The 12,752-nt window shown below is 45.8% G+C and overlaps 1 protein-coding gene across 6 annotated transcripts in view; it reads left to right on the forward strand.

Annotated features, from left to right (window-relative positions):
* The first annotated feature begins 347 nt into the window (after nt 1-347).
* The window catches only part of THRB (thyroid hormone receptor beta), a 161,370-nt gene continuing 148,965 nt past the window's right edge, over nt 348-12,752 (forward strand). For 2 of the 6 annotated variants that reach the window (XM_055708175.1, XM_055708173.1), the window contains exon 1: nt 349-581. The gene's annotated coding sequence lies outside the window, so the exon portion shown is untranslated. Of the gene's footprint in view, nt 582-678; nt 791-1,439; nt 1,646-12,752 lie in introns of those variants that run through there. The other 4 variants (XM_055708181.1, XM_055708174.1, XM_055708177.1 and 1 more) reach the window with 4 other exon arrangements.

Genomic DNA, 12,752 nt, shown 5'->3' on the forward strand with positions numbered 1-12,752 from the left:
TTGCGCAAAGCCGCGGCCGGCCTGGGTGCCCGCTCCCAGGGGCTGAGGCACGGGCTCCGTGCCTGCGGCGGAGCTGTCAGCGGGGCCGCTGCCTCCAGCCCCCGACCACGGCCCATGCCCCTCTGTCAGGGCGACCCACGGCCGCGTCTTGCGGCGTCACCGCCGCGGGGTTTCAACTCCCGCGGCAGAGGAGCGCGGCGGCTCCCCCCGCAGCGCCGGCCCCGCACCTGGCCGCCCGCCCGAGCCCCTGCGGGGAAGGGGTGACTCGGCGGCGCCCCGGGGCCCGCCCTGCCCGGGCGCCGCCCGCCCGCGGGGCCGCGGCGCAGCCCCGGGGATCCCGGCCGCCTGCGGGCGCCAGCCCCAGCGGCGCTACAAGTGGCCACCGGGGGCGGCTCCTGCTCCGCCGCGGTTTCCCTCCGCCCCGCGCCCGCCTCCCGGCGACCCTCACCGCGGCGCGGCGCGGAGGGGCCGCGGGGCGCGTTGCGTAACGCTGCGCTGCGCGCGCTCCGCTCCGCCGCGCGTCGCTCGGGGCCGTGGGGAGGCGAGACCAGGCGAGGCGAGGCGGGTCGCGGCGGCCGGAGGTGAGCGGCGGCGGCGGCGGCGGCGGGGCGGGCGGGGCCGGGGGGGCGCAGCGCGGCGTGTGCGCGGCCCCGCGGGAGGCGGCGGCGCAGGCGGGGGGAATCCAGGTCACGTCCGCAGCCAGACGGCGGCTGGCGGGAGGGACGCGGCGAGAGGCACCGCGCCGTGCCCGGCGAGGGGCGCGGGGCGGGCGGGACGCTGCGCGCCGCCGGTAGGTCACCGGGGCTCCCGCCGGGCGCGGAGGGGGGGGCAGCGCTCCCCGGCCGCAGGCGTGGGCGGGCGGCGGGCAGGGGGTGCCGGCTCCGCAGGTTGGCGTCCCGGGGCGCGCCGCGCTGCCCCGCGTCGGGGCTGTTCCCCCGTCCCGCGGAGGGGGGGCGGTGCGGGGCGGGCGCGGGGGAGGCGAGCCGCGCCGCCCGGCCGCTTGCTATATTTAGCCGTCACCGGCGGGTAGAGCGGCGGCAGCGGCGCGCAAACGCCGCCGAGAGAGGGCTCGGCCGGCCCGTCGGGGCGCCGCCCGCAGCATCCGGGGGCGGCGGGGGGCGAGCGGCGGCGCGGGGCGGGCGGGCGGGCGGGGAGCCGCGACCCGCCGGCATGCATCACCGCGGGGGGCGGCGGGGCCGCGGGGCGGGGGGGGCGGCGGCGTGCGCGTCCGCCGGCGTTTCCTTATTTATTTATGTTTGCAGCGCAGGCGGTATTTCCCCGTGAAGAGTTTATCCATTGAAGTTTTATTTGACTTTCTAAAGCAACAACAACAGAAATCCGTGAAGTTAAAAAGCCAAATGTGTTAATTGTTAACTAAATATAGAAGAGGAAGGCTTGGAAGCTGCGGTGGGTGGATTGATCAGGCAGCATATGAGTGGAAAGGCAGAGGGGAATTTGTCAGCCTTTAGAGGCCGTTTGCTGGTGGGGGCGATCGCACCTGTTCGCTGAGCGGCGGGAGCGCCGGGGGTCCGTGATCCCCAGTTACCGCCCGTGATCCAGGCGCTGGGAGGAGAAACGCAGGTTAAAACCGCTGTGATACATACCGGCTCGGGCTCGGGAGGGCGAACGAGCCTCTCTCTCTCCAGTATACAGTCTGCCTTTTATTATTTTAACTTAACGCAGAATTCATACATTTGAACTGAGCCATCTGCTAGTTATAGTAATATATTTAGGTTTTATTTACAAAACTTAGTCTGTCGTAAATACATGTTTGCATAATTGATAGACTGTGGATCTTTTTATAAAATGGTTTGCTTTCCTTTTACAGTTCAGTACTACTTCTGTGTTGAGACAATTTACTAGATTTTCTGGTTCCTGTTTTCCCAGCTCCAACTTCTGAATAAACATTTGAGAGGAAAAAAAAATACAGAGCAAAGGGTTTGCTCTTTATAAGAAATTTCTGTAGTAACAAGGTAATTTTCAGGAGGCTTTATCGTTATGCAATTGCATTAGTTAGCAGTGTTGCCATACAGTGAGAGGCTTGAGGTCTCTCCCTTACTTTGGACTGTAAAGAATATAACTATTTAAATATATAGCCTTTTTAAAAGTGAAGAAGCTACACTAAGTCACTGGAAAGTACAGCTCTTCATTTTCTCACAGAACAGCTGTTTAAGGCACAGTAACAGTACAAGTTTTGTGAAACTGGATATGCCTACTTCCTTCCTTGCAAGACTTTTTTTTTTTTTTTTTTTTTTTTTGTGTGTGTGTCTTTTCTACTGACTGGCTCAAAATCACCCTTCATATTAGTCCCCAGGACCCTTAAATTAATTTCAGCCTTTCTTCAGTTTGCTTGAATTGGTGACCTTTGGATGAGCTGGTGTGTTCCATTGTTACTTGCTAATGATGGAATAATCTAGTCCTGACGTACCAGTTGTGAAACTGAGGGTACTGCTGCTGCATGGACCCGAGGAAATTTAAATGTCCTATGGTTCCATGTTGGAAGAGAGAGGATTTAGCTGTGGTTTGCATCGGCTTGTGACACTGCGGACTTGGATGCTCACAGCTGAGAGGGCTCAAACCAGAGTCTTGTTAGAGTTGATGGAAAATCTCCCATTGATTTTTAGTGGGTTTGGATCAAGTCGTGTATGAGTTAGTGTTGACTACATCATGGCTACTCCAGATTGTTCAGTGCTTTTGAAATTCTTTGCATATCCAAGTCGTTATGTAAAGTCAAATTTATTGTGCTGTCTCCTTCTCCTGTGTGGGAATGTTCTTTGGCTGACTAGAAGGTGGTGGCGGTGTTTTTGTTCACTCTCTTATATGCTACAGCATTGATTTTATTATCTGATCGTTTCCCATCATGTGAGGGATTTGGGAAAAAGTGAATATGCTTCTGCTGAAGGCTGCTTACCCTGCCAACACCTGTCTTCAGGTCTTTTTTCAAAGAGTTTGCAGTAGTGGGACATGTGAAGTCCTAAGACATGCTTTCTGTGATATGCATATTGTAATTCCCATGTTTGTTATACAGTTGTTTGGTGGGGCATTTTTGGTGTGTGTTTTTTTTTTTAAAGGGTGAAGGGGAGAAAGTTGTTAGTGATAACAGAGAATGGTGTTCCATAAAGAAGCTTGCAGAGTAATACATACCTGTGGTAGGCATAAAACCTCTCCTGGCTTCCCTGTTATTGGTGATGAGCAAGATTTTTCCTCTTGGCTATATTTAAAAACCCAGCCAAGAGAAAAGCAGGGAGGAGAAGGATTGCTAAATCTAAATCATTGAAGTTTGTCAGAGTTTGTCTAGTGTAGCCTGTCTTGAAATTTGATTCTATTTGGAAGGGAATCAAGAGATGAAACCTCAAAAAACCCACCTGATTTGAGGCAGGACATCCTCCAGCAAGAATCTCATTTGCTACCGGAAGGGTGAGACCAGGAATTTTGGCTCCTTGGAAAAGGAAATTCTGGAGCTCATTATCTCTCCTCTGTCATATTCTGGTTTACTGATTTGGGGTTTGCTTATTACTAAAAGTTGAAGAAGGCAGAAGAGGCATGCATATTAAGGAAGCCCAGATAAAGAGCCTGAGATGAGGGAAAGCACGAGAAGGATGGTAGCACAATTTCTGTGAGCCCTCGTGTCTTGGATTTCCTTCTAGGACTTGGTGCTAGTGGCTAATCCAGCCAAACTGATTTGCTCTTTAATAGGAGGTGGCTGTTGTGGCAGAGGGCAGAGCTGTACTGCAGGATGCAGGGTAGCAATGCAGACCTGCGTACTTATTCTGTCTTGTCCTTTTGCATGTTGGATTCCCAAAGCACATGAGAATCTGGCCTCTGAAGGAAGGGAAGAGATACTGCTGGGGCACTGTCCACCTACCTGCAGGGAACGAGGCAGCACTTCTATGCCATGGGTTTCTAGAGAGCATGGTCAGGATCTCAGTCTGCGAGTTTTCTGTCAGCCAGAGTCAGAGGTCTGATTAGGAAAGTTTTTCTTTATATTTCCACAGTTTGTCTTTGTTCCCTGCTTTCCAAATTTCAGAAATGGCTATATATGCAGTCCTAGATTCTCTCCTGCACGGCCCCATTCAAATAAACAAATAAATAAATAAATAAATGCCTTTTAGTAGCTTTTCAGGTTTAGGACAGCAGAATTCTGCTAAGTCATGAAAGTACTCTTCTTCTGTCTGCTTAACTGAAGAAAGGCCTCTGAGTGGCTGAGGAAGTCTGTACTGGAAAATGCAGTGTGGGTATGTTAGTCTGGGGGTCTGCTTGGATTAATTTATCCTATCAAAGAAGTTAGCAGAATAATTCATGTGGCCATTAGCATGGCAGTACTGCTGCTGATGCTTTTTAAACTAGTCATTGTGCAGTGGAGAAATACTGTCTTCTCAGGGATGAGCTAGGATTTTACATATTTTACAGGGATAACTAAACAAGCAATGCATGTGTTGTGAGAGCCTTTGTTATGAAAATCAAGGGCAGACTATGAAGAAACTTAATTTCTGTGTAAAGATTAAAGAATTATATTTCATTGGAGTTGGAACTAGATGATCTTTAGGGTCCCTTCCAACCCAAACCATTCTGTGATTCTTCAATTCTCTGTTACTTCATCAGTTGTATGTGGTCCAAGAGGACATTTTGAATAAAGTAATTTAATCTTGCCTAAATTGTTTCTCTCATTTAATTCACAACACGTGAATGAGATTGTTCCCATTACTCATCACAACTTCTTTACTTTAAACATGGTTGTGTTAGGGAGGCAGTGCAAGTAAAAAAGATCAGTTGGAAAAGTTGGTTCTGTTGTTAATCTTTTCAGTTTATGGTCACACTGCCAAAGTGCATGTAACAGCCTGCAACTAGACAGGATGAAATTGTAAGTGAATAAAATGCCTTTTTGAAATACAAAAATTAAATAGTGTTTTCAATTCTGAATGCTTGTGGTCATAAAAATTCTCATTTTACTCTGACCTGTTGTAGCTTATTAGAAATTAAAGGTCCTGTGAAACTTAAACCAATAAATTAGTCAAAGAATAATGGAATAAACTGCAGTTTAAAAAATACTACTATGTATCCTCAAGTCTTAAATATACAGAATTGTAATAATTTTTACTGATGAACTGAAGCGACAAATACTCTTTATGTTGTAATTAGATTATACGCATGAAAGCAGTGTGATCATTCTAGATTACAGAACTGTTCTGTGTCCTCTGGTGAACCTAACCCAATAAATTAGGGTACTGTTTTCCATTGGAAGAAATAAAGGGACTGATTGTCAAGCTGCCTAATAGTAAGGTAGAAAACAGGGCAAGATCAATGTCTCTTCAAGTGAATTTAAAGTCAAAATGTAAGTCTTGCCTTTGCTGGATGAGGAAGGAGTGAAGTTGCTACATGTAGAACCAAATTGCTTGTATGCATGCATATACAATGCATACTTTTTTGTCTTGGATAGGAGATCATTAATTCTGCTCACCTGCTGAATATTTTTGCCTATTGTAAGCAACAACGTTGCTTGACTGTAGGATGTGCTTTGCAACAACTGTGGCGTAGGAAAATAAAGGAGCTCTTTGAAGAAAATTAGAAGTACTTGTCAACTACATAAGTAGTTGGATCATTGGACAATTGCTTAGTAACGGATATCTTAGTGACACACATATGGATGAACCATTTTTAAAATATTCACAAGAAAAATACACTTCTGTGGGTAAGAACAGCTGTTTTCATCACCTTTGCAAGTCAGCTTCCTTGAGTCATGTGTTGTGTTTGCTCTCATTATCTACATCTTTACAATGTTGTTGAACTCTGGGCCTTTTCCTTTCTCATGCTTCATGGATTTGCAGACCTTTACATCTTCCTTCCACTGCCTTGGTCTTGTAACTTGGCCTCCTTCAGTGCACTGTTAACTCCTCACTTCCCACCCATGACGTTGTGTTATTTCCCTTGACTCAGCTGTGCCAGCTACTTGTCACAGTACCTACAGTACAGGCTGTCCAAGCCAAGCAGGTATGGAGTGCTGCTCTACTGCTTCTTGGTTTCCTAACTATAGAAAGAATGGACACTAATGAAGTGAAGATCTTTCTTCTTTAGCATTGTTTTTTTCCTCTGGCCTTTAGCACAATCGTGTAATTTCTGGTCCATTTGCCTGTCTCCTTGGAACTCTTTGACAGGTAGGATTGCCTTCATGTGGCATTATACCATCTGTTTTCTATCTAGTTTTGTGTTGAAATATTTTTTTTTCCATGGCTTATCCCCAACTCTTTTGTTTTGGTTTGTTGGTTTTTTTGTTTTTTTGTTTTTTTTTAATATTTCAAATGCCTTTTTAAAAAATAGGGTGTGTTTGTGTGCAAGGTGTTTCAAAGTGCAATTAGGAGCTGTTGCACTTCTGTATAAGGCTTAGAATAGCTTTGTTCATGGCTTTAGGAAATGGAAAGGTTTATCTTGAGCCTTCATTTTTTAAGTTAGGTGTCTGACTTTACTTTCCATATTGCGTTTATTCTTCTAAAAAAGATAAGGTGAAACATATTATCCACTAGATAAACAAGGAAGGATTCTGTACAGACTTGTATCCGCATAAATCCAGAATATACATGCCCATGCACATATGCATTAAAAGGGTATTGGCCTATAAAATATTCATGACAAATTTCATTTCTGAAGCAAAATAATTACTTCCATTCAATACTAAAGTATAATTTTCTTTCTACAAATACAGAGAAAATTATTTCTGGAACACAGAGTACTTCTGTGCAGTGTTGAATCACGTGTATTTCATGTTGTGCCTGTTTCACCGATGTGACTTACTGAAGTGATTTGGTTGTTGAAGTGGTCTGTGTGACCAGAATCAAACAGCTTGGCTGGCCAGAGGGCTTGGATCAACTGTTCAGCTACTTAAATTGCTGATTATTAAGGTTATAATGTCAAGCACTAAGGAAAAGAAATACCAGAATTAAGGTTGATTATGCAGCCTTAATTTGGGTATCTTTGCATATATGCAGATAAACAAAGGTTTGGAGTCCACGGACGGTACTGCTTTGCTTTTCAGGGTGCTTAGCTGTGTATAGTCATAGCTGTGTTTGAAAATTACAGTTCCTCTTAACTGTACCTGAAACTATGAAACCTCTGAACATCAGGTCACAGGGAATTCAGTTGGTTACATAGAATATGGGGAGCATGTGGTCCTTGCCTATAAATTGTACACAGGTAACAGTAATTTGTCGCTAGTTATTGTGAATTTTGAGTTGAAAATCAGTTAGCTCTGCACCATGAAGGTATTTTACCTGAATTATCCATCTTAGCATTCAACTATTGTAAACAGTTAAGCTCTCTCCCTGTCATGCCCCTCACCCCAAAGTCCCCTGCCTCGGATACTTTACTTTTTTTTCCTTTGCCAGGAATAGGACAGGGATGCTAGAGGCATTTTCTTTCCTTTAAGAGTTCTATGCATGGAGATGGCATCTTCAAGCTCATTTCACCATAGGACGTCCTGCTGGTTGCCCTGGTTGCTGAATCTGGCAGATGTTGAAGGCAGCTGCCGTGCTTCTGTTGTTGGTAGAGTGGGTTGCACTGTCCTTGGAGTTGTCTGCTGCCTGGTTCTCTCTGACAGGGTCTTGCCACCAGGAGGGAGAGGTCAGGAGTCCTGCTTGCCATTGTGTTGACCAGGCCCTATGCTTTTGCCTTCTCATCTTTCTGCATTACTGTGTTGGGTTCGTTGTTGTCGTTGGGTTTTATTTTGTCCCCAGTCCTACTGCCTTTTGGCATCTCCCTCCCTTGCCCCCCTACTTGGCAGTTCTGCTGTGTATGTGTGGGACCACGGGCATGTGCTGTGAGACTTTGGTGAAAACGGTGATGGCCTCTGAAAGTATGAAGCCTTCTTTCTTACCAAGTAGGCTGCTGCACAAGATACCATCTTGATGACAGCTGTCTTCATTTCCATTGAACTCTAGGAGAACCCAGAGACTGCTCTGGTAGTCAGGCCTCCTGGGTAGCCCTTTTGCTTTCATCCTCTGCCCAGAGACTGCTCTGGTAGTCAGGCCTCCTGGGAAGCCCTTTTGCTTGCATCCTCTGCCCACGGAAGATGAATCTCGCCCACTGTTACTCTCCTAGTAGGATGCAGGGAATGTGCTTGCAGCCATTTTGGCCGCGTCTTTCCAGCTGGTGGATGGTGGGAGTGCATTCTGCGAGGCAGAAAGACCTTCTGCTGTGATCGCTTCAAAAGGCCTCGTGTCGAGACACCCTTCGGTTTTGCAAAGGTAGAAGTGCTTTCTCTGCTAGGAGGTTAGGCGTGGGTGGGAATGGTGTGGCCTGGGGCAGGGAAGTGCTGGATTCCCTAATTCCCGAGTGAGGGAGGGCTCTGGTCTTACCTTCTCTGCAGAGCTGCTCCCTGAGCCAGCCCTCCTGGTCTCTCTGTCCTACCTGCAGCGATGGGGATAAGGTGGCTTGCTGTGGCATGGGATACATGGGAGGGGGACAGCTAGGCTAAGGTGCTTCCTTATCTCCTGCTCTTCCCATCTCCTCTCCTCTGCCTTACTTTCTCATTAGGGCAGATTGCCCATTCCTTGTGTGGGCCTACAGGTGTTCGCCTTCAGCCCTCCTTTTGTGGCGCAGCTCTGAGTGCTGTTGGTGTTCACCGTTTATCATCCAGCCTGGTTATGGTCGAACCTGTCAGCTCTGGTTGTGGCGTATTTCAGCATTTTCCCCCCCACCTGCTTAATACTAAGTCCTTCATTATCATGCTCTTCTTTTGCTTTCTTCATGAGAGACAGAAGGGGTTAGTGCCCAGCAGCCAGGCTTTGGGAGTACTCTTGTTGGCATCTGTTGGTGAGCAGCTTTCATAGCTCCAAACCAGAGGACGTGGAGTAGATGGAGACTTGCCAGCCCGTCTGGGTCATGGTTCTGGTCTGATGACTGGAAGAGGAGGGACAAGCAGGCCTTCCCCAAACTTCCCCAGTCCAAGGGTTGGTGTGTCAGGCAATTGTTCTCCCTTGGCCTCTGCTCCCTTGGCCTCTGCTCCCTTGCCCCAGTCCATCTTGTGTTGCCAGGCTGCAGTCTAAGGCACAAGGGGCAGTCACTGTGGACGGCTGGCTGGCAAGGGGCTGAACTTCTGTGGGCTCACTGGGCTCTCCTGGGGGAGAGGGCAGACCTGGCCACACGTGTTTCTGCAGCCAGCACCATACCTCTGGTCTTCAGGCTCTGCACTGCATTCTTTACAGAGCCTGTTTCCTGGCATGGAGCTATATATATATGGAGAAACATATATATGTGTATATATATGTATGTATATATTGCTTTCTTCTGTTTTCAGTGTCTTCAGGTCTTCTGAAATACCTGATAGCTAGTAAACTCAAGAATCTGAATGAAATGTAATTTTTCCAAATGCTATAAAAAATTTTGTGGAGCACAAATAAACTTGGGCAAGTTGCTCTCCCCCATTTTCCCTTTCTGACTAGATTTTCACAGAGACAGCAGGATTAAATCTTGTCATAAGGGCCTTGCTTGCCAAATTACAGGTTCTCTTCCAAGGAGTAGGAGAACTCAAGTAGATGAAAGAAAATGAGTCTAAAATTTTGCATAGAGAAAAAACATTTCCTTTGACTACTTCTGCAGAAATAGCAGGACCATTTTGACTGGCTGAACTCTGGCATGCATTGCCTAGAGAGGTTGTGGTGTCTTCATCCTTTGGAGATCTTAAAAACCTAGGTGGACAGCGCTGGGCAACCTGCTCCAGGTGACCCTGCTTGAGCAGGAGAGTGGACTAGTAGTCTCCAGACATCCCTTCCAGCCTCAGCCATTCTGTGACTGAAACTTTCTGAAAAAACTCATTTTGAGATGGAGATGGGCAGAATGATATGGGGAATTGCAGCTCCCTCGGTTAGAGATGAGTGAAGGAAAAAATAATTTAAGACAGAGTCATTTAATGGGAAATGTAGAGCTTGCTTTAAAAATAAGCTGGTCTGCCAGGCTTGGCCTTAAGAAATTCAGGGGAGTCAATAAATATACTATGAATTCATACCAAAATAACAGAGAGCAAATCTTACTACTTTGGTCTACACAAACAACTTAAGCTGCTGTGTAACTTCAAAAAGTGCTCTAAATGCATTTTCCATGCACACACTGAAGTTGTGAGCTTACTTAAAACTTCAACCAGAACTCGTGCTCTCACCTTGGCACATAAGGGGCCAATGTTCAGGATCTTTGCCTTTGATCCCATAGAAAGAGTCACATGGGCATTAAATGTAGCCAGGACTTGGCCGCTGTTCAGGAGTCATTTTCTGATCATGCTTCGCTCATAGGAAATAAGTGTAAAAAGCCAAATTTACATAAGCAGACTACTCTATGGACCCTTGCTCTCCCTTCTCCCTTGACCTTTGCTGCACAGTTTGGCTCCCAGAACTTTTTTGGAGGTCTCTTTCTTGGGTTATGTGTCTCTCCAGCGGGCAACCCAAGTTCTGAAAGCAATGAAGTGGTGGAATTGCAGCCACAAAACCTGAACTCAAGCGGACTGTCTTCCCGCTCCCATTACTACTACACCTACTCATGGGGCAGCCCTGTGGGGACCAATGTGGACGCTGGCTGGCAGCCAAGGCATGTACCAGACATCTTCTTACCTTTAGTTGCAGTTCAAGCTCATCCACAAATTGCAGCTGAAAATTCATGCCCATAATATACATGCCCATCCGTTTAACCCATGTTGTGCGGCAACACTGCAGGTTGCCTTTTTTTGGTAAAAACTTTCTATTTCTCAATATTTGTTACATATTTTATTTCCTCAGCTTACAAGGACTAGCAGGAAGGCTTGTCAGCAGTTTACCTTGGAGATGGAAGGCAAAGGGGAAGTGAATTGCTGACAGGATATTGCTCGCTGTCTGGACAAGCATAACATGCAGTAAGACAAAAAGCTTGGACTCCCTTTTGTGAAGTTCAGCTGCAAGCCAAGTTATAACTTGAGCTCAATCTCTTCGAAACATGTCTGTGTAGATGTAGCCGTAGTCCATTTTGATGATTATAAGTCTGCAGCTGCATTAATTGATGGTGCAATAAAGATATTTAAAGGCAGACCTTTACCATTTATAAGTCCGGATCTACAAGATCAAATCTACAGTCTTGATTATTTTATTTTAGTGTTTTGTTTCTAAGGGTGCTTCCTGGTACACCATGCCTAATCTTGTCAATATATTGCTTTAGGTCATGCTCCTTTAAATAGCTTTGGATGAGTGGAACATCCCATACTTCTGCAAAGATCTCCTGAAGTCAGTGAAAACTGTTTGTGAACGCAGGCAGCTGAAAGAAACCAATGTGTTGTGTGCCCTGCACAGTCGTAAGCCAGTCTGTGTTTGGGAAGTGAAAGTAATATAGTATTACCGTGTTTGCTTTGGAAAGTAATCTTATCTAAAAGAGCTTGAAACAATTTGCAAATTAGGATTGTAGAAACCTCAATGTCATTTTTTTCTTCTTTAAGAGAGTAAGTATTTAAGTCCAGAAAGAGCAGTAGGCAGCAAGAATTGGACAGATTCAGCCTGGCAGATGTTGCAAGGCGCAGGATAGAATAGGACTGAGCTTTACCTGTGGCTCTGTGGAGGTTAAGAGCTGCAATCTCTGTTAGGAGATCCAAATTTCACAATGCTTAGATGATGGTGTAACAGGAGGAAGGGTGTGGGCAAAACTACAGAGCGACATATGAGTAATTCAAGACCTCACCTGTTTTCCCATCTGGAGAGCAGGGCTAAGTGGGGAAAGCAGATGGGCAGATCAGAAGTTACAGTTTAAATACTTACTTTTGCTGAGTTTATCTGTATTGAGGATAATCTTTGGGGATTCATGTTTGTTGCATGTTTTTTGTATTTTTGGATGGATGACATATAAGTCAGAAAAAATTAGGTCTGGTGTTACTCCTTTTATATACTGAGGCCAACATAGCAAATCTGAGCAACTAGGTTATAGCCAGCAGATGCCAGCAGTCTTTGTGATACTTTGCTGTTAATTTGCTTGGATGTGTTTTCTTCAATAATGTTCCTAGTAGTGAGTGAGTGGCCTTTTTAATAACATCAAAGGGGTGGAGTTACTGTCTCATTTCCATGTGAAGAAGTCTTGGTGAATGTCAAAGGCAGATTATGACCTTAAGGAGCAGTACCCAGAAGTGATATGCCAGAAAGAAAAAGTTATGATCCCAACAATGATTTCTGAAATTCAGTCAACATTACCTGTGTTTAATAAATACACATCTTCATGCAATGTTTGACATCAGGGGTCAGGACTCCAAAACGAAACTTGATACGAGATTGCCTTCAGTGGTTATTACTGCCAGAGAAATGAGAAAGGCAAAAATAAAGGTTGGTGATACAGGCTTACTGTTTTCCAAAGTTCAGTAGTTCTGTGAGCAAAATGATCTGCTTACAATGTGTTTTTAACATTATGGAAATAATTTTGTGTACAGTACTAGATTTGTGATCAGTATACCCAGCCATCTGCATCTATATATATGGCAAGCATAGTATCTTGATTTAGGGATTAAATTTATACCATGTTCTTGTTTGTTCTTCTTCAGACTTTTGTGATATCACTTGGGGTTGTTTCCCTGATGTAATGTGGAATCTCGTTAGTTAATTTTGTTGTATTTCTTGTTTACTGATATCTTTATGAAAAACTTGGTGAAAGTATGTGAAAGCTCAGTATGAGTCCTTATACCTTTATATGTCAGTTAGCCAATGGTATTAATATTTAAAGCAATTAATGCCCTTCCTTTTTTAATCCAAGCTAATGTCTTCTAATCA

This window comes from Falco cherrug, chromosome 4, assembly GCF_023634085.1.
Source record: "Falco cherrug isolate bFalChe1 chromosome 4, bFalChe1.pri, whole genome shotgun sequence".
In the NCBI taxonomy this organism is placed as follows: Eukaryota; Metazoa; Chordata; class Aves; order Falconiformes; family Falconidae; genus Falco; species Falco cherrug.